General features: G+C 42.6%; 1 protein-coding gene across 4 annotated transcripts in view; it reads right to left on the bottom strand.

Moving 5' to 3' along the window:
* The window catches only part of LOC133350745 (bone morphogenetic protein receptor type-1B-like), a 47,932-nt gene that overhangs the window by 20,448 nt on the left and 4,294 nt on the right, over positions 1-23,190 (bottom strand). The window contains exon 1 of one of the 4 annotated variants that reach the window (XM_061565463.1): positions 14,186-14,433. The exons of the other annotated variants lie outside the window; for them this stretch is intronic. The gene's annotated coding sequence lies outside the window, so the exon portion shown is untranslated. Of the gene's footprint in view, positions 1-14,185; positions 14,434-23,190 lie in introns of those variants that run through there. 4 annotated transcript variants of the gene reach the window in all.

Raw genomic sequence — 23,190 nt, forward strand, 5'->3', positions numbered from 1 at the left:
CAGCTTGGCTCATTCAGTTTGGGCGGCTGGTTGCATAAAATACGAGAAGCGATTTATTTACTAAATTTGTGTTAAATGACAATCTAAGGTCACCGGACATGGTGAAATGTGATCAAAGGGGTTGGAACAGTTTTAACGTGCATTCGAACAAAGGCAATTGTATAGTTGAATGAAGTTAAATGATTCATTGAATAAAAATAAACATAACACTTTAAAAAATAATTGTTATCAGTTATGTTTAAAAAAAATGTTTTAAACAAGTGACGTTTGTGTCGAGCCTTTACGGGAAATTATTATGGAAAACTTATTATAATTCCTTACGAGCAGAGAACAATCCAACGGTGTGAACGCCACTCTGCAGGGGATCAAATGAATTTGCCGACGCTTGTGCACTTTTGCTTAGACGGGAGACAGCAAAGGGAAGGTTAGCAGTTCAGCTGTATTGCGGAAATGTTTTCCCTTCCCCATCTTCAATACGCTGCCGACTGGAAAAAAGGAAACTCAACAATTTCAGCGAGGATTTTGTTTCAATTCATGGCTCCATTATTTATATATATTGCATGCGCATTCCTACTCATGTCTGTGTGCAATCCCATGCGCACCCCCTCCCAATGCCACCACCTCTCTCTCCCCCCACCACCAACCCCGCCTTTCCTTTCCCCCTCCAAAAGCAGGCTCCAGACACACCGGCACCACCACTATTGTTCCACGGTCCAGCCCGCCCGCCTCCCTCCCCCAACCCTATGCGCAGCCAACCTCTTCCCCCCCACCGCACCAATCGTGCCTCAATCAATTACCTCCTCCTGCAGCTCACGAGGCCGTGTGCGCGCTTGCACGACCCCTCCCCCCAACCTGCGTCCCCGCACGCCCACGTGGGCCCCCCCTTCTTCCTGTGCAGCCATTCCTGCAACTAACGCCACACCCCACCTATCCTGGCAAAACCTCCTTCCATTACAGGTCAACATTCTTCGCTTGCTTGGTTTGTCAAGAATCCCTTCTCATGCTTGGCGGGCAAACACAAAAAAAGGCAACATAGAAACAACAGTGTGAGCAAGTGAGTGAGCAAAGAATCAACAAAAATCAAACAAAACAAAAAACTGTGACAAAAGCGACGTATGTGTGGAAATAGTGCACTTGAGATATGACAGATACTCGGCACGATAACATCCTACAACCCAGCGATTAAACACATTCTCACAATTTAGAGTGTGACAATTTTATTAAAGAAAATCTTTTTGTGTTGCTACCATCTTGTTTGTAATGCATCTTATTAAATCTTCATCGCTTCTACAGTTTTATCCACTCAGTTATCCTCAATTTAATATTAGCATACTTGTTCAAAAACATTGCAATTAAACCAATTATCATACGCACTCGTCGATACAGTGAAGGAAAAAAGTATTTGATCCCCTGCTGATTTTGTACGTTTGCCCACTGACAAAGAAATGATCAGTCTATAATTTTAATGGTAGGTTTATTTGAACAGTGAGAGACTGAATAACAAAAAAATCCAGAAAAACGCATGTCAAAAATGTTATAAATTGATTTGCATTTTAATGAGGGAAATAAGTATTTGACCCCTCTGCAAAACATGACTTAGTACTTGGTGGCAAAACCCTTGTTGGCAATCACAGAGGTCAGACATTTCTTGTAGTTGGCCACCAGGTTTGCACACATCTCAGGAGGGATTTTGTCCCACTCCTCTTTGCAGATCTTCTCCAAGTCATTAAGGTTTCGAGGCTGACGTTTGGCAACTCGAACCCTTCAGCTCCCTCCACAGATTTTCTATGGGATTAAGGTGTGGAGACTGGCTAGGCCACTCCAGGACCTTAATGTGCTTCTTCTTGAGACACTCCTTTGTTGCCTTGGCCGTGTGTTTTGGGTCATTGTCATGCTGGAATACCCATCCACGACCCATTTTCAATGCCCTGGCTGAGGGAAGGAGGTTCTCACCCAAGATTTGACGATACATGGCCCCGTCCATCGTCCCTTTGATGCGGTGAAGTTGTCCTATCCCCTTAGCACAAAAACACCCCCAAAACATGTTTCCACCTCCATGTTTGACGGTGGGGATGGTGTTCTTGGGGTCATAGGCAGCATTCCTCCTCCAAACACGGCTAGTTGAATCATCTGACCACAACACTTTCACCCAGTTGTCCTCTGAATCATTCAGATGTTCATTGGCAAACTTCAGACGGGCATGTATATGTGCTTTCTTGAGCAGGGGGACCTTGCGGGCGCTGCAGGATTTCAGTCCTTCACGGCGTAGTGTGTTGCCAACTGTTTTCTTGGTGACTATGGTCCCAGCTGCCTTGAGATCATTGACAAGATCATCCCGTGTAGTTCTGGGCTGATTCCTCACCGTTCTCATGATCATTGCAACTCCACGAGGTGAGATCTTGCATGGAGCCCCAGGCCGAGGGAGATTGACAGTTCTTTTGTGTTTCTTCCATTAGCGAATAATCGCACCAACTGTTGTCACCGTCTCACCAAGCTGCTTGGCGATGGTCTTGTAGCCCATTCCAGCCTTATGTAGGTCTACAATCTTGTCCCTGACATCCTTGGAGAGCTCTTTGGTCTTTTATACAGGTAACAAGCTGAGATTAGGAGCACTCCCTTTAAGAGTGTGCTCCTAATCTCAACTCGTTACCTGTATAAAAGACACCTGGGAGCCAGAAATCTTTGTGATTGAGAGGGGGTCAAATACTTATTTCCCTCATTAATATGCAAATAAATTTATAACATTTTTGACATGCGTTATTCTGAATTGTGTTGTTATCCTGTCTCTCACTGTTCAAATAAACCTACCATTAAAATTATAGACTGATCATTTCTTTGTCAGTGGGCAAACGTACAAAATCAGCAGGGGATCAAATACTTTTTTCCCTCACTGTACGTGTATCAGTGGCACGAGAAGATGTTTGAATTGCCAAATGCGCCGTTACATGCCTCGCGACGTCTAGGAATCCATGAAAGAAAAAACCCAATAACCACGAGCGGAGGGAAACAAAGGACGAAAAATGTTTATCTCATCGTCGGCATGGAGAGAGCCAGCTGACAGCCACACAACGGTGCTGCCGAGTGAACGCAAAGCCCCGGATATCCCCCCCCCCGGCCACTTCAATTCAAACCCAACGCCACCGCCACTGCCGCCCGGGGTCCATCGGGCACCAGCGACAGGCGGATGGGCTGACTCGCTTTCCTAGAATGTTCTTATTCCTACCCGAGGTGTTTTGTTATTGAATAAAAAGTAAAAAGGGGCTCCCCACTATGATCGTACAATGCTCTTATCAAATCATACGGAGTACGAATCTGCGTTTTTTGTTTGTTATCAGCATTACCAGCTAGAAGTTTTAAAATCGCCCCATGGTTTTTGTTGTTGTTGCTGCTTTCCTCATTAAACGGGTGCTGCTCCCGTCTTTAGATTATTAACTGATAGATGTCATATGAGGGATACCTCACATTACACCGAGTACGGAATGTAGCAAATGGACGTACGTCTGGACATTTACACCACACATTACACGTCCCATAATTTCCTATGACAATTTCTCACAGTAATGATACGTTGACTGACTAATTTACATCTTGGCAATAGCACACTTTAATGAGTCATAAAGCCTGAATATGTGTGTGTGTTCTTTTTAAAGACTCAATAAGAAGAATTAGCTCTTATCTTGTAGATCATACCTAGGTTGTGTCTCAAGCTAACAAAGTTCAGTTACGTCAATGAGAAAATATTGCTCATTGTTCATGAGGGTCCTGATAAGTGTTTTGCACTGAGGGGCGATGTTGATGTTGCTGCTGCGTGTAATTCCAATTGAGTAATTGGCAGGTACATTTTTCAGCATTGCGATGTTTTGGAAAATACCAGTTACATAGTATCGTTCCCTTAGCTGTGGGAGAAAACTGGAGAATCTGGAAGAAACTCATGCAAAACAGAGGGAGAACATACAAACTCCACGAATAAAAGTGCCCAAGTACGAACTTTGTTGCTGTGAGGCACTAGTGTTACCACCGCATCATCCCTGCACGAAGTGACATCATTGGAATTATTTATTAGAGTGGCTTGTCAGTGATGTCATGAGAATGCTGCAATTGAATTCTCCACTATAACTTTAAAGTAATTATTCTCATTAAAATAAGCTCAAAACGGTCATCAAAAAACCGAGAACACAGAGCCCAGGCGGCTGGCAGCGTTTTGGTTGCGTATTCCATTCTCACGAGTCTCAGGCCTCGTACTCTGGTGGCCTCCAAGTCCATTCTCCATCAGGGCTCAAACACAAGACGGGTCATTTGGCAGCCCTTTCGGGGCCATGACTGCGCAAGCAAAATGTACAGTAGCGTCGAACGCGCCTGGCTACATGAGAGCCGTCTCAAGCACAAAGACTTCCTGGCGTTGAGATATCAATTATTTCCTTCCGCAGAAACGCAGTCGGGCCGGTTTGGGGAGTTTGGTTCAAGGAGGGAGGGCAATGCAGACACCAGCGAACTGCGTGCTGCGTGGCTCCAGCGAGGCCACTGTAGCCTGACTCTAAACACAACGGGCGACGCACATTTGTCATCTGTCTCGCGCGCACAATAACAGTGTTATCAGCATGAGAACACGGGATGGGGGGGGGGTCATTACGCAGCATCAAATTAAAGTCTTCATGGAAAAAATAAGTTACTGGAATAAGTGACCGTTTGAGAGAATCAAGATCCAAGACAACAAATGCGATCATTTTGGTGGTAAATATTATTGGTTTACAACAACAACCAAAATATCCCAAAAGGAATTATCTGGCCCACAACTCAGTATGCACAAAGTCAGGGGAATATTTTGAGGAGAGTTTAGTTGGTGGAAAAATCCTATAATGCTCAGCCAAGGAAAAGGTCAAAGCACTGGTGGCACAGCACTCAAGAAATCAGCCAATGTGAAATAGCTCTTTCCTGGCTCCTTTCAAACTTTTGTAATTAACGAATCCTGGCTAAGACCTCAAAACAGTTGTTGGTTCAAAACACTGTGTCATCGGAGCATATTTGACACTGACCTCTAATGACATACATAATAACCCCCGTTATAACTTTATCCGTACGTTTCCATCCCATAAATGCCAAAAAATATTTAGTGATTTTTGTCTGGTTTGTTTGCTATGGAAAAACGTAGAGCCAATACAGCATTACATCAGTGTTACTCATTTGAGCTTCACGTATATTTTGTATTTGTGCTTGTTCACCATGGACATCGTAGTATCACCGAATAATTTGCTTAATCATATCACATTTAAGAAATTACCTTTGAAGCTATGCCATAAAAATACTTCCTGGTTGTCTGTTCGTTTGTCTCTATTGCTACAATTCCTTTATTTATACTTGCTTAGTTGGTAGCTTAAGGTGCACCTCGAAATAAAAAAATACATTAAGCCCTTAGCACTGCGATAAAACCAAATTAGGTGAAAGCCAACCAGGCTGGGAGTATCAAATGCACTAAACTTGAGAATGTAGGGTTTTATCTCAGGCAGTTGGGTGGAGGTCTACAGGATCGTAGCAGTGCTGCCTCAGTGCTCCGACACAGGCATTAGTATGAGCCCATATAAGCCACCCAGGTCACCGGATTGTTAAGATTCTGAAGATTAAATCCTGGCCACGGAGGCCCATGGTAAAGTCAAAGGATGCACTCACCTAAGCTGGTCAAACAAACACATTTTGGGGGCAATTTTCACCAAGTGTGTTGCTGAAAGGTCCTACATGCTAGTAAATATATGGGCTTATGAAACGAATGTTGTAGCAGGTATATAGCATGGTCAACTCAATGCCACCCATGTCCTAACACCCAGCACTGGTAATCAGCAGTCACATGACATTGCTTTAATTTAAAATTCCAACCCTATTTACTGAATGGGTAACGATCGGATTGATTACTCATGAAATTATCACTAAGTGCTCCATTCTTGCTGAATGGGCTTGTTTCATTGAAAGGGTATTGGAATCTTGTAAATCAATGGATTTGCATGTCAATGTTTAACAACACAAAGCCAGCCTAAGGTACAACTATGAATGAAACTTGTATACACAGCTGGCATGCATGCATGTAAAAAATTCATCTTGCAAAGTGAACATGCTAACAATGAAATAACTTAAAAATACGTTTTTATAATTTCCACAATTAAATGATCTCTTGGTAGAATGTTAATAATCATTTCTAGATTTGAAGCTTTCGTGACTGCAATGATTCATATTGTTAGGTTTTTTCGGTAAAGTCACGTAGGTAAAAACATTAAAAAGTAAAATAAAATAAAAATCATGACGTTTCGGAGGCAACACAAGCTTCCGTCTTCAGGTGGTACCGTCACAGCCACGACAGCTGTATGAAGTAAATGAGAGATTGCAGGAGCTACCACTCCGTTTATATAATGGTTGGAGAAGGTGGTGGGGCAAGGGCCGCATACTTTTTATTAATTTCCGTGATGACGGTTACAAACTGAGTAATCATTGGAAAGATGTGATTAACCATGCAAAAAAGATTTAACTACACTTATTTGGCAATCTTATTTGACAGACAACCATTACTGTTTTACCATGTTTAGTGGTGGTCTCCCTGTCACAGGTTGAGTCACAAACCGCACCTCTCCATAACAAAGGCTCAGCCTTTGTTATGCAGTCTATTCTTAGTCTTAAGCCTCACCTTACCATATTAATAAAAAGTATGCGGCCCTTGCCCCACCACCTTCTCCAACCATTATATAAACGGAGTGGTAGCTGCTGCAATCTCTCATTTACTTGATAGAGCTGTCGTGGCTGTGACGGTACCACCTGAAGACGGAAGCTTGTGTTGCCTCCGAAACGTCGTGATTTTTATTTTATTTTACTTTTTAATGTTTTTACCTACGTGACTTTACCAGAAAAAACCTAAGAATATGTTAATAATCATGTTTGTTTAAGTTTCAAACAATAGTTTTTTGGAGTTTGAAAATATGAATGGGAAAATAATCTGATGCCAAGTGTCAAACGTACTCAGGAGAATGTCACGTGGCCATGCGTACGTGCATCACAACGCTGGCACCAAAACTACTAATTTCACCACGATGGACCGTGCCAACGTACTACTGCGGTGACTAACGTCTACATAGGGCCCCGGTGTAATCATTGGCCAATTTTGGGATAAAGAGAGAGAACTTTAAAAAGACGCTTACACAAACCACAGGGGTGCAGAAGCCAAGCGTTGCGCAAGTTCAATAAAACAGTAGGTGTATGTAGCCTGTGGCAAATTTTCATGTAACATGTTTCAATACAGTAACTTTCATCAAAACAAACAATAAATCCCATTAAAGGTATTTAATCTGTCGTTCGAAAGTGTGGTCTCTGCTCAAGACGAGGCATGTGCAGTGTTCAGATACCCGTGGATGACAAAGCGCCGCGCAAAGTGCGATTCAAAGCTTCGAGCAGGGCAACGATAAGCTGACCCGCTGCATTCTGGGGCCCACCTCAATTCACTCTCTGGCTAAGTGCCAAACAGAGCAGCATTTGATATTTATTTAATTAACAAATGGAGCACTGGATGCGAATATGCCCACCACTGGAATTTGACCTACAGCATATTAAGCACAAGTAGTCTGTCCACAATTCATTGGGTCCTTGCAACTGCCTATATTTACCAAAGTGCATGCAGTTGCATTAGAGGAGGGCATGAACACGCACGGCCAGACTAACCCCGAGGAAAGCCAAGTGAGCAGGGAAAACAATGACCAGCAGGTGTATTCCTCTCTATTACAGAACAAAAAAAACATTATTCACCCAAACAGCAGTAAAAAAAACAACATATCGCTATGGATATCTGCATAGTTCACACATTGCTTTTGAGGCATCTTATGCAAGTACAGTACCGAAATATTCTCTCGACATAAAGCATCGCATGAGCATGTAAAAGCACTCATATACGATTTAAGAAATTTTTCATCAAATGTTTATGTTTAGGTTAATGGAATGGATGAGCAAGCAAGTAGACAGACCGACACGTGACGAACAGGCCTGGTGACGGAATGGCAGCCAACGGAGGGAAAGTGCATGAGAGGACATGCAGAGGCGATGGCGTGATGATATCAGCTCGTGCAAAGGAGGGCGATGATTGTGAGATCGCAGGACTGTGTGGTATATGGCCTTCATCTAAGAGTGGAGTGATCATGGTTGATAATGATGATGCTGAAGAATGCACAAAAGCTATTATGGACACAGAAAGTTTGAGTCGGCAACAGTAACAATTAATCATAACAGTACGTGAGTTAATTTTCACTAAATATACAAACTATAGTAGTATACGATTTATTTTATTAAATTATACTCTATTCCGAAGGTAAGCTAAGATACATGTTCATGGCATTCATTTTTCAAAGCAATGTGCATTTATAACACTTTAAACTCTCTACTATTTATCAGTACAATCGAATATTAATTTAAATAGTATCTAAATAAAACAGTGTCCCAGGAGTTTGCATACACATATGATGCAATGTACCATGTTCTATTCATTACAATGTCCTTTGCTATTATGAACCCCTTTTTTTCTCATTCGTGTCAATTTCTCTTTGTATTATTGGATTCACGCTGGGACCTATGCCTGTGATTTGAAGTGCCTCGCGAGACGCGAGGTACTTCTTGGTGTTGTGTATCTTTAGGGAAAGCGCACGGTGTTAAGGAAATCACATAATGTAGTTATTACGTCATTGCATTACAGCATGCCATCATTGTATTGCGTTATGCCATTGTTACAAATTTCGCAGGGCGGCGGCGCTGCTGAGCTGATCAGCTGCCCATCCCTTTTGTTGCACTGTACAGTACACATTAATACTCTTTGGGTATTTCGGTAAAGTCACGTAGATAGAAGAAAAATAATAACAAAAATCACGACGTGGTTCCCCCAGTCGCCTATTTCCCATAGGCCCCTGGACTTTACCAACTGTGAGGGTTTTCAATATTCATGGATCCAAAAGGCTCCACCTCGCCACAAGCATGGATCGATGAGGGTCGACATCATTGCGCTCGCCCTCTTGCTCGCTCGCTCGCCCACCCGCCCGCCTGCCTGCCGCCAATACGGGTCCCGCGCGGCACCTTGAGACACCAGTGAATTATTTATCCACTTGCATCACCACTGCCCACCTCAAGCTTAGAGGCGAGTGTGTGGAAATAGGGAGTGGTGGTGCTCGTGGTAGGGCATTATCATATACTGTCGTTCGACGCCCCTCATGTGATGTGGGAGAGGAGTGTGCTATGGGGCAGATCCATCCTTGTATGTGTTTGTCCATGGAAATTACTCTTTTTTTATTCCTAGCATCCATACAAAGGCTAGGATAATATGAATAATAGCCACATACATAATATTTTTGTGCAGATCGATTCTGATAAAAAGTATTGGGTAAGAGGGGTAACACTATTTATATAACATCTAAATACAAAGGTGTGTCCTGATGCTGTGAGAATAATTCAGATTAACAGAAAATAAACATTCAAAACAATGTAAAAGAACAATTATGATAGAGCAACAAGATGGGAGTTGACTTAAAGCTTTCGTGACTGCAGGAAGCCATATTCTTGGGTATTTCGGTAAAGTCATGTAGCAGTCTTCACCACGCCTGATAAGACCGCTTGTGTTGCGATCAAAAAGTCGTGGTTTTTTATTTTAGTATTTAATTTACTTTATTTTATTACGTGTTATTTTTATTTTCTATCTACGTGACTTTACCGAAAGAACCAATAATATAAGGTTCAAAGAATAACACAAAACTATGACGTTTTAATCGCAACACAAGGTTGTGTTGCGATTGAAACGTCGTAGTTGTGTTATTTTTGGTTATTTTCTTTGAACCTATCTACGTGACTTTACCGAAAGACCCAAGAATAAGATGGGAGCTAAGTAATGAGCAGTGACGCAATACCCCGCGCGAAACCGCATGCTGAATGCAATTTTAATTTGCGCGTGAGATGTAACCCAACACATTCTACGGGTCTTACGGTAAAGCCCGTTGCGGTCTTCATCAAGCCTGATGAAGACCGCTTGTGTTGCGATCGAAACGTCGTGGTTTTTTATTTTTTTATTTTACATTTTGTATTATATTATGTGTTATTTTTATTTTAGTTTCTATCTACGTGACTTTACCGAAAGAACCAATAATATAAGGTTCAATGAAAATAACAAAAAATAACAAATTCTACGACGTTTCGATCTCAACACAAAACTACGACGCAAGAAAAGCAATCGTCTTCACCTGGCTTTACCGAAAGACCCGTACAATATGTATTCCTGCAATCACGCAAAGCTTTAAGTCAAGATGTAACCCAACATCTTTAATTTTTTTACGGAGAGTGTGAGGATGCACACGAAAAGGAAAAGCGAGATGGGAGGGTGAAGACGTTAGAACTGTGGAAAGCGGTCACGGAGAGGTAACTCGTCATTGGCCAAGAAGAGGCACAAGGCCTGAAGCCTTGGGGGGAGCGGTGACATGGCCGAGCGGTAGTGGCTTCTTCGCCACTTGTTTCATAAGTTGGTGGTTCGAACCCTGCAGGCCGCACGCTAACAATGCAATTGTATTTACCATTAAAAACACGCTAGCTCCTTCAGAGTAAGTTAAATATCCTGTGACATCATACAAAGAGTAGGCCAACTGTGTAACGGAGTCGACGGTTCCAAATTACCATATTCGGAAATATATTTGCAAACGTCTTAATTGGAAAACAAGGAGTGATCGTCGCCCTGGACTGCAACAAACTTGCCAAGATCCTCCTGAAAGAGTCTTGTGACTTATTGAGGCTTTCTTGAGTAAATAAGCAAAGTAAAAACAAAAAAAGGCTGGTCTGAATGAGGGGTAAGTAAGCAGAATGGGTGGTGTTGGTGGAGAGGCCAGTGTGCAGAAAGGATTATTTGTCCACAGCACACACCCCCAGGGGTAATTAGGCCCAGCAGAGCGTAAAAACGGGCGGGCTGCAGAGAGGTAAACCCACACTACTGATGGTGTTTTCACGAGTACAAAGGGGCGCTGGGAGCCTTTGAAACAGATTAGGCACATATGGAGTTACTAAAATGTGGACCTCTCTGCCAGAGTGGCTATAAACAAAACTAAACTATGATCAAGTGCTGTTTATTTCATATATCATGTGTGACCCAAACGAGCCCATAATGAGGAACTATGTTGAACAAAAATAAAGTATTCAAAATAGATACAGAATCAAGATATGTTGCTATTATAAACTCGCCATTTATTTGGAATCGTGAAAATGAGACTTCACCATTTGATGGGCAACAAGCGGTGGTTTTATGGAGAGAAATGTCACCGCAATAGGAAGGTGGAAATTCCACCACTGGCTCAGCCTGGAGAGATTAACGTTTCCCAATGCAAATTTTACGCTATGATATTGTATTGTAAACACACTTTTATCCCTGTTTGGTACACCCTGCTCCTCTAACCTGTAACTTGAAAATGTGCTCAGTTCTCCCCTTCAAAAGGAGATACTTTGCCTCGATAGGCTTTCACTTGATTATAAAGCAAGGTTAAGGTGATGACACACTTGCTCGGTTCAACAATGTTATCACTGTTGGGCAATGTGGAAACACAGCATCAGTGTCCTGAAAGAACCAATTGTTAATCTATTGCTCCACAACAACTGTCATTTATGACTCTGCGGCCAATATAACAAGAGGCTTTCCGGGGTCGTGACCTCAATATAACGGGCCGGATATACTCAGTGGAGCATGCAGCAGAGAATGTCCATACCTAGGTGAACTTGCAGTTAAGAGAAATTATATATTTCCAAACACAGGACCTTATGATACAATCTAACATTAACAGTAATGCGGTAAGAGGTAAAATAGTTTGTACAGCATCCGGCTAGGTGGCTCAGAGGGAGAGCAAATGGCTCAGTCGGAAGATTGCGAGTTCAAATCCTGGTTGGGGGTTCACTCAGCCCATCATCACTTATGGGTTGATAATATTACTACCACTTTTTTCAGCAGAGGATCACTGCACTCAAAATATAAGCATTATCCTAAAGGTAATAACTTGTGTTTTGTCATTCACTTGTATTGCTTAATCATTAAATGTTAAACATGCAGAAGTAGACTTGAAAATAATTTAGACAATGTGTCCACACATTCATGTGGCAGAATTTCTGCATTGCGACAATACCAGACCGCGAACATCAGAGGCCATTGCTGTCTCGGTGGACTGTGATGGGCTGCCACATTTGGCAGCCCTCTGAAGGTAGTTCTACATGGGGAACCTTTGAAAATGCCGCTGCTGTACACGATACTGTTCACAGATAGTTGTGCGATACCGATTATATTTACCATGATCGATTGCTAGCTGTGGCCCAAGCGTTTGTGCAAGTGCATCGAAAAATATATATAGCTACATTATGCCATTCCCATAAATATCTAATATTCTATATATTCTTTCAATAGAAAGTTTGAACAAAAATGGAGCCATTACTTCTGAGACAGCCCGCTGTCTAGGATAATAAAATGCCTCTTCACTTTGATGAGTTGCTTAAATATTTATATAATCACAGTACCAGTCTCATATCATCACATGACATCAAGTTTCATCAATATGCTGATGATACACAATTGTACACCACAGTGAAGTCATAGTTAGATATGAAGAGCCTCGGTCACCTGGAAGATTGCATGCGAGCGGTGCAGGTGTGGTTTGCATGAAACAAGCAGCTACTTAATCCAGGAAAATTCGGATTGTTCTGCTGGCTGGCACTCGGGTTCAGGCGAAAACATTTGTGGGAGGATCAGGTGTGGCAGTCACAGACTCCAGGAATCAGTTTTCTACTCATCTAAAATAGCCTTGCCACCATACTCGACCAGACTATTTCATTTCATCACCACGTGCAAAATATATTCAGGTCCTGCAATTTTCATATCAAGGCGCTAGGACACATTTGAACAATATTAAGTCGTGACATAGCCAACATGGTGGTGTAGTAGCATAGTATCGACAAGGCTCGATTATTGCAGCTCACAACTCGAAGGGACGTCTGGAAAAAACATGACCAAGATGTAGCATGTATAACATTCGTTGGCACGTGTCGTAACAGGTACTGCAAGATCCGACCGTGTCCGTCCAGTGCTCGCTGGGTTGCATTGGCTTCCGGTTGCTGAACAAATATATTAAAAGCCTGCACTCCTTACAAAGTGCTTGCCACAAATGAACCACAATACCTCTCTGATCTCCTCAAGGAGCAGAAACCATCACGCGAACTCTGGTCATCCTCGTAGCGGCTTTTGGCTGGACATCGAACAAAGACGGCCACTGCATCGCGCGTTTGATGCACTTCTGTGGCCGTCTGGAATACTCTGCCTTCTGCTATTAGCATGCCTATGCACTTTTAAATCATCTAGATTGAAAACTCATTTCTTTAGAACTGCTTTTTGTGTTTAGTTTGTTGTCCTACCGGCACAACTTCGATGAGCATGGTTGGCTACATACGGTGGAAAAGAAGTTCAACATCAAGACATACTTTACCATAGAGACTCGAGCATCTCCACCCCCCATCGCCTTTGACCAAACCAACCAGAATGTGCCAGATCTCATAAGGTCTCGAATGCGAAGCATGTTTGAGCCTGGTTATTACTTCAAAGGGAGGCTGCCTGGGTACACCAAAATGATATCATTGCACTGTTGTGTACCTATATGGATTGTATTTCCAGGTATTTAGGTTACTTCCGACACATTAAATACTTTTAATGGAATTCATCAAACATACCAGTACAGAAATATTATTTAGAGTTTGGAGACTGTCCTGGATATATGATAAGGTATTTATATCTATTTTTTTTATTATATTAGGACTGAAGCGTACATGTACTGTATTTGTAAAGCTGTTCGCTGGCACTTCAAACCCTACTTGACAGCTCCATCTGATTGATGGTGCAGGTTGCACTGTCAGATTCCTAACTCCAAGTAACCCCTACACCACAGCCGGCACAACCATTCCCAGGCCAACCAAGCAGAGCCTCAGACTGGCGCACACTCAAGTCTGTTACACTGAAAGCGAGGCCACTGTTTAAACTCCAATAATCACACTATCATCCACCTCTGCACAGAGTCAAGACACCTTAATTTGTATGAGCATTTTGTTATTCTTTCTTTACCATAAAGTACCGTTAAGAAGTGATGTACTAAAAAACAGTAATGTTGAGACTCACCATTTAAGAGAAACTGCAGTTGAATGCTCATCTGCTGAGCAAGACGTGGAATTGATATTCTTTGGGTCTTTCGGTAAAGTCACGTAGATAGGTTCAAAGAAAATAACGAAAAATAACAATGGAATAACTCTCAAGAGCTCAGCACGCAGGAGGCACGGACGAATCACGAGAGCGGCCCATGCCGCGCACCCATAAGCCACAAAGTGGCCCGCGGCGATTGTTGTGGGGAAACTCGGGAGAGAAACTGTCAAGCACCGGAAGACGACCGCACATCCTGAATGAGGCCCCGGTTTATCGTTTGGAACGCCGGTTCGACTTGTACAACTTCCCCTGCACTCCCCGGCCTCTCTCGATGACTCCCCCCACCCCCATCTCGCCGCCAATGCGCCCTCCCCTCCGTCGGCACGGCGCGGTTTGCAGCCAAGGCGGCCGGGAAGCCTGCCAAGCCGACAGGGGCACGCCGATGTCTTGTGCGTAAACAGGTGTGGGATTGTTGCAAGGATCCCCACCGGACGGCAAGTCTGGAGTTTGTACCTTCAACCCAAATTTGACACCGTTACCGAGAGCACTGCAACCCATCTAACCACCACTGTAACCCCTGCAGAAAACGAGCAAAACCAATCTCGGTGGTGCTCTCTCACGGCGAGCTGCATGCCAACACTGCAGTTTGACAGCTGTCGCTGGGTTTCCCCGTGTGCAGATGACGAGGATAAAACGATGGGTGCCATGTCAGAGGAATTACCTATAGATGTGCACACATTTCTGCTGTGTATTTAAATACCAATGTAACAACGTTATTCTACTCCCTCTCCCACCCAGCTAAGTTCTTTATTCAAATAATATATTATTACATTTGAGCATCTTCTTTGTATTGTTTCTCCTTTGTTCTGTTTTGCAGTTTTGTTGAAATCATTATCGTCAATTTTACTTCAGCAAACCGTTAAAATGTAATTCATTTTACACAATAATAATTTAATAGATGCATCATGAGCATAATAATCCGTTTTTCATTGATGAAATAACGTGTAAATTACATGCATAGCATCCGATTAATCTCTTCCGCTGGATTTTAACAGCATACTTTTGTTGGATAGACCTCTATCGGATTTAATTCATGGATAGACATTTTTTGTATCCTCTGGAACTACAAAACAACAAACCATAATATACATGCAGACCCTGACTGCATCACGACCGTACGCTCCAAATTCCACGCGTCTCTTTTGGCGTCTTTGCACTCTTCACTTAACAGAGAATGCATTTTCGGGGCACAACAACTATGATTAGACGCTAAAATGGGGCCTTAGGAAGGCCCAGGGGATAAGCTGTTTACAAACTTGATATTTTTCTTTCTCTATCAAATTACCAATAACTGTTTTTTTCATATTTTTGGCGATGCTTAGGAAATTCTAACAAGTGCCTAGCAATACTACTTAAGCCAACATTCCATCCCAATTGACCACGTGTTAAACAGTAGGCAACCAAATCTGCAAAACGTAGAGAAATAGGCCCGCAGAGAATGCAAACAGAAGATTCTTCAAACGCCCTCCCCGTACATTCTTAGCCCATCCGCCCAACGCCCCATGCATGGAAAGTTTCAAACAAAACAGCATCATCATCATCGTGAGCCACGGTCGATCTATTGCTGGATGAATGCTTCCCCATGCTGTCACTCTATCTCTCCATAGTACCTGCGGTGCCACAATACATCTCGCTCATGCACATGAACTGCTTTCTCTGTGGTGGTGGTCATGCTCTCCCTTTGTTTGGGGTGGGAACCATTTGTGTTCCTCCCACATAAATTCGATTAATTGTCGTGATTCAGGGTCATGATTCGATCCAGAAGCAACTTTTTTAACAGTTCTAAGAACGGTAGAAGCTCTGGTGGCTATAGGATTCACATGAACCCAATACGTACAAAATACACGTAAAAAAACCATTGATTTTCATTCAAGTGATTTAATACAAGTATCACGAGCTTAAGAATCTATATTGACCAATTAATTAATGCATCGTTCTACCCATATCCATTGGCCATCATCCCCTTGTATCAATGTGTCCCTGCCAAAACCCACTTCATATTACCGTGGCCATTGCATGCCTCTTTCCATAAAGGAGGGCATAGCCAATAACGGTTGTTATCCTCTCTCCCTCATACAGTCTCTCTATATTGTCACGGTAAACAAAACTGGAGCACACACTTGGCTTCCGGGAGTTGACTGAGACGGCGTTGTGATTCAAGCACGTTCACCGACATGCAGGCAAACGTGAAGCGCAAACGCTTATTTGCGACTGTCCGGCCTCTAACACTGAAAGCTCACCGAGCCAAAATTCTGGGAAACACAAAGGCAGGAATTGGCTCCTCAAGGATGGAATGAATGTAAACTCTTAAACGGTAAATAAGAAATAATATGTATGTTAAACTTCTTTCGCACCTTACGTAGCCAAACATGCTAATCAGAGGTACAGTGGAAGGACAACAAACTAAACACAAGCAGTTAAAAAAAGAGTTTTCAATCTAGATTTTAAAGTGCATAGCTCCAGTGGCTTATTCATTCCAGACGGCCACAGAAGCGCATCCGAAAGTGTGATGCATTGCAGTGTCATGATTAACACTGGACAGGATGTTCAACTAGTCACCGTATCACGTTCAAAACCCCATAACCCAGCATGCACACCAGAATAAGATATAGAAACTGTGAACTTGACACCACACAAGCTCCAGAGACACCAAATATGGCCTTATCCACACGTAATTAAACAAAAATATTTGTGAACATTTTTTTCCTAAATATCAGAGCCAAAAAAGCAAAAGCCAAACATGCTGGCCAAAAATATAAACGTCTCCTGTACCCAACGGTGGAATGTTTTATAAGCACGGGGTAAAAGGGCTGCGTTATCTGTGCATTAATCATTTTGAAATCTGTGTTGAACGCAAGGATGGCTTTTTCATTGCCACCCCCCACCCACCTCTCAACTCCCAGGCCCATGCAAGGGGGAAAATAAACGTGGTGTTTTGTGAGTGGGGCGGTGAAATTCACCAAAAAGTGCAAACATGTGTGTGTGTGTGCACACGCCCAAGCGGTGAGGTCACGATGGCTGGAAGAGTGGGGGGGGGGAGAGAAACTGCCGGGAAGCAAAACCGCCATTTCACACACACACATGCCCATGTCGGCAGATGTCCATAATACGTCCTGGTGTCCACAACAAAGAATCAAGAAGGGAAAACTTGACGCAAACACGTATTTAAAATCAAATCACTGCGGTGCTATGGAAAACGGTAACATAACGGCGGTGGCGTGCATAACGCATATTTCGGAGTGTCTGAAAAATGAAGCAGTCCCAACGTCAACGAACGAGCGCCTGGTTATGGAGAGTAAATTTCACGACCTGAGGAGCTGGACAAGGTGGAAAGTGAAGCCTTGGCAGTGTGTTAGCCAGCAACAAAAACAACACTTACTTCCACAATGGAGGGCACACACACCCCACACACACACACATACACGCGTAATCATTGTTGAAAAAGTGCCCAAAGCTAGTGGATCACAAATGCATAAAACTGAAACACAACAATAAGAGTCTAAGGAGGTCAATTAAAACCTTCAGCTGAGGGAGAGTAACAAAAACCATGTAGAATAAATAATTGAACAGAACACGTCCATTAATAATTAAACCAACAGCCAGCCTTGCTCTGAGAAATAATTAAAGTGCATGGAGTGGTCACATGACGTGGTTTCTGAAGTTTTACAAATGTTGTTTCATAAGAATGATGGCGTGAAGACACGTTGTTTACATACGTAGTACATTACGGGCAATGTAATGTGAAGACAGTATTGAATATAATGCACCATTAAAAATAAATATCCAAGGCCTGTGAAATTGTTAACAGATAATAGTAGTAAAAGTTATTCATTAAAACCATAGTATTGTATGAGTAGAGGTTTCCTATAGAAGAATAACCACTACAGTTATGAATTATAAAGTCAACATACGTGTGTTTAATTTTATGAAGGGGAAATGATGTCCGATTCACAAGTCACTCTCCACAAACATTCATGCTCAATGTTCTGTTATTGCGTTTTCTTTATTAATGAGGGTTAACCATATGAATATGTCACCTTGAAATTATTATGTTACATTACTCAGTGATTTACTAAAATGTTTAAACACGACTTTGGTCATTTTGTTCCCAACAAAAGCCTTCAAGCAGATCCACAGCTGCCATTATCGAAGCATTCCATGGATATCGTTTCTTTACAAAGAGCATTTTTCTCCAAAAAATAAAATAGTTTCTCTATAAAAAAAAACTGAAACTCCGCTTTCAGGCGGTATATATGTGTTTTGCCATTAATGTGGAAAAAACAATGATGCTGATATTAAACACGTTGGGTGCTGTCTGATTTAGTGGAAGACATGCCAGCCGACACGCATCCTGAACACATCAAGAAAACCCAGCGAAAGCCTCACAACGGCACATACGCAACGCAACGAACCGCTGGCCCATTCTTAGCACAATCAAGCGATTGTTTTACTTTGCTAACAATTGGTAAACGAATCTAGTTGTAAAAAAAATTACCTACAATTTAAGCAAAACGCATTAAAAGTACGTAGTCTGTCAGAAGGAAATGGGGCTGCATTTACTCTTTAAAACTGCGCACCTTGGTTTCTAACTGCACACACATTCCAGCACAGCTGAGCAGAATGACTTGGGCTTCTTACTAATTACTCACAGATTTAGCAAAGCAGGCGCCAAGACAGAAAATCAGCAGAACGTCTAGGCCATAGAATCTGGCCAGATAAGGTTACAGACACCCCACTCCCTCATACATACTGGCCCCTCGAAAACATCGAACCCAACAGAACAGGAAGAAGTCAAAGGAAAAAAAACACACCGCTCGTACACTCCGGCACATCTTATTTCAAGTCGCAGATTTAATATATTTTTCACGGCAAAGCCTACGTTTGTTTGCGCACAATTACAAAATTGACTATGATTATGCAAAGGCCACAGGTAAAGACGAGATCATTATGTTTCCACAAAATCATCTAACCCTCTGAACTACCATTTGTAGGAAGATAGCAACAAGAGGGTTTGGTAAAACATTAAAAGTACGTACAAAGAACATACGAATATGACGCTGGGTCCACCATCAAAGATGGGGTCCAATTTGTGTTCTTTAAATGCGTAATAATGGTTCCTCTATACCAGGGGTCGGCAACCAAAATAACAAGAAGAGCCATTTCTTTCCAATTCGGTACAAAATTCAGTATTTCAAGAGCCGCAATGCATCTGAGTACATACCGTACTCACGTACATATCGTCAAGAAGCAGCCCGTAAAGAGCCGCATGCGGCTCCGGAGCCGTAGGTTGCCGACCCCTGCTATAGACCATGGCAGCAAAAATACTCAATATGGATCGCATTTCTATAGGAACGAAGACTGGATTAATGTAGAATCCATTAGGTGTTTTCTTTTACCGCTGCTGCGAAACCAATGGCTGGTGTGGCATAAGGAACTCAGTAGGACAGGGTGACTGTGACTTGACAGTTATTCTATAATTAGCAGATTAAAAATAATGACTTAAAGCTTTCGTGACTGCAGGAATTCATATTCTTTGGGTCTTTCGGTAGTCACGTAGATAGGTTCAAAGAAAAGAACAAAAACTACGACGTTTCGATCACAACACAAGCGATCGTCAACAGGAGGAAAGAGGAGGAAAGCTGTTGAATGCAGACTGTTTTAGGGTGTATAGTCCAAGGGTCATACACGAAGTGGGCAGAGCTAGTGATGTTAATGTGAAAAATTAGCATGTTAATGGCAGTTCGCAGAGCAGCAACGTCGAGCACGGCGAGCTTGGTGGCTCTGTTAGTGTGGAAATTTTAACCTGTTAATGTAAAATCAAAGAGCCGAAAATAACAACTAACATCGGAAGGTGGTAGGATGTGAACATCACAGCCAGTTATGACTTAAACTGGTTGATAACGTCCTTCCAATGATTGCTCAGTTTATACCCATCTTCTCGATTGAAGTTGTGTCTGTATATGTATGTGGATGGCTTCATGAACAAATCTTTGTTGATAGCCAGTGGGGTTGCAACGTACCTTCGTCTTAGAGAAATCAATTTCGTGTGAGCCAGCCGCACTAAAACAATTATCAGCCACGGCCGAGGTGTTGGTCCTACCGTGTTTCAGATCTGCCTTATGTTCACGAACACGGTCCGAGACATGTCGCTTAGTTTCCCCAATGTAACTACTGCCACAGACACAGCTTAGTTTGTAGACGCCGGGTTATTGCATGTCAGGGATCATATCCTTCACAAATGGGATCAGATCACAAATTTAATGGACTGTGTTAACTCGAACCTGGATCTTGTGTTTGCTCATGATATTGGAGATATTTTTGGTGATCCCTGCTATGTATGGCAAGGTGATGGTTTTGATTGGGTCCTCAGATGGCTCTTTCCCAATGGTTGGGGTGTTATTTTCGGCTCTTTGATTTTACATTAACAGGTTAAATTCCCCACACTAACACAGCCACCTCGCTCGCCGTTGCTGCTCAGCGATCTGCCATTAACATGCCAACCTCTCACATTAACATCACTAGCCCGGCCCACGTCGTTTATGACCCTAGGACTACACCCGATAAAACAGTCTGCATTTAGCAGCTTTCCTCTTTCCTCCTGATGACGATCGCTTGTGTTGTGTTCGAAACGTCGTAGTTTGTTATTTTTTTGTTCTTTTCTTTGAACCTATCTATGTGACTTTACCGAAAGACCCAAAGAATATACATTAAAAATACTGTACTATATCCTGCAACGAAAATGTGCAAATATTAGGACAAATGTTTTCTTCATTTGCTTTTGTGGTTTAATAACATTTCTGAAGGTGCGTGCCTTAGTTCTGCTTCCCTCCACCAAGAATGCAACCCCTGGTGCCTAAGTGATGCATTAATTGCACGTTGGAGACTCATCGCTGAGAGAAGCCAATTATTACTACTGGTAATGGGCAAGCACAAGAGAATTACCGCGTAAAGAGCAATGGGCTGCTGTTATCACCGTGCCACTACTCCACAGCCCCCTCTCCCCACTACCCCCCTTACCCTCATGGAGGGCCTTAACTGCTTAGGACAGTCAATGGGAAAGGACCCCAATCTTATCACAATGCTAGCACCCCATTCCACACGAATGTGAAGTGGCTTTCCTTACAGGTGAAAGTTCAGAGGCGATTGTTAATCCACTCACTTTTGTTGCTATATTATAATAAATATATCTTAACTGGTGAAGCTTTCTAAATTTGACATAGTTGTACCATAAAATGTAAAATATTGAATCAGTGTCAGTACGTGTTTGCTATGTATTTGGCAACTGACACCCTTGTGAACGAAATGTTATATATCAAGGGATATTCCAGATGAAATATTTTAATTAAATAAACATAAAATATCTTGCAAAAAAATTGTGATTTGCAATTCTTTGTGCAACGTTAACCTGTAGTAAAGACAACACGGGTTATTAATGGTACTTAAGACCTCACACTGTCATTGAGTTTCAAATTACTGTACCCGAAGACTGCATACTACAGAAGCGAAACTGACATTTTCACCAAAAGAGCAGACCATCAAAAGCACTCTTTTACGAGGCATACATTAACGGTGTGAATACATCACGCAATGTTAGCCATGATTGGTGACGGACACCACCATGCTTAATGTAAACTTGGGTTTCAAGGCAGAGTGCTAAGGACTGCACAATGTTCACCATTTACACAACACAAACAAGTGCAGAACTTAGCATCGGTTTCCACCAAATTAGTGTCAAAAACATACTTAAAGTCAAACAACAACTCGAAACTACCGCAGAAGCACTTAAAAGGTCTGATGAATGTCTAGGTACCACATCATAAAGTGGCCATCACTGACAAAAAAAAGCGGCAAAGCACACTGCCACCTCTTCCGTGTGGTATCGCTTGAACACAAAACATAGCGGGGGGGCCCTGGGTGTTTACATGCCGAGTTTATCACACGTCACGCTCAGGTCTTAACCAGGCCTCCAGTGTGTAACTGCGTGGCACCAGCCAAACACAGAGGATCAAATCTGGTACTGTTTACACATAAGGACCTCTGCACTGTGCTCTTATCAAATAAAAAAACAAGGATTCAATTCCATTCAACGCAGCCCAGATGGGGCCTTCTCAAAGGCTATAAACCGGTGCAGTTATCATTTAAAAATGATAAGGAAGACCACTGAATGTACGACTTCAGGATTTGTATATCCAAAGATGTTTAATGTAACTATGCAGATTGTGTTAAACTTAAGCACAACAACGCGTTTCGATGACAAAAGCACTACTATCGTGCGGTAACCACCTCTCCATTTACCCATTTCGGATATTGTTTTGAACGGGGAAAACAGTTGCCACGTTTGTCCCAGCAAATTATTCCCACACAGCAAAGTGGGTGAGGCATTTTCTGGGCCCCAGCAAGCCGCCGGCTGGCGGGTTGCGGCAAATGCCGAAATGCCAGGGGTACAGTGGTGCAATGCGGCCGTGTGGGGGGGGGGGGTCTTGATGTAACACGAGACACGAAGCCCATTACTGCAGGGCACAGACGCCACAATCAATCGTTCACTGGGGCTTCTTGGGGTTCAGTGGAAATTCCTTAAGGCTCCCCTGCAAAACCAGAGCATCACAAACAAATCACAAGCGATACAGCCGACGACGCACTCAACAATGACGAGCCTCGATGAGGTAAACCACAGAAAATTGAACAAAAATACGCCGGCGTGCCCTTCAGTGACCACGCCAGCATCAACAGTAGCCATGCGTCGATTCAGCACCACCAACTCAATGAATTGTCACAAACCGATGCCGAGATTCCATGTAAAAAATCTATCATTTTTGTCATGCTTTATCTACGCGTTTGTACTATTCCTTCTTTTATAACCTCACTTGTACAGTAGTATTTGCTCCAAAAGCCTAAACGTGACATTAAAATATATTAACGTCAGA

Source organism: Lethenteron reissneri, chromosome 34, assembly GCF_015708825.2.
Source record: "Lethenteron reissneri isolate LAM-NWPU_2019-01 chromosome 34, ASM1570882v1, whole genome shotgun sequence".
In the NCBI taxonomy this organism is placed as follows: domain Eukaryota; kingdom Metazoa; phylum Chordata; class Hyperoartia; order Petromyzontiformes; family Petromyzontidae; genus Lethenteron; species Lethenteron reissneri.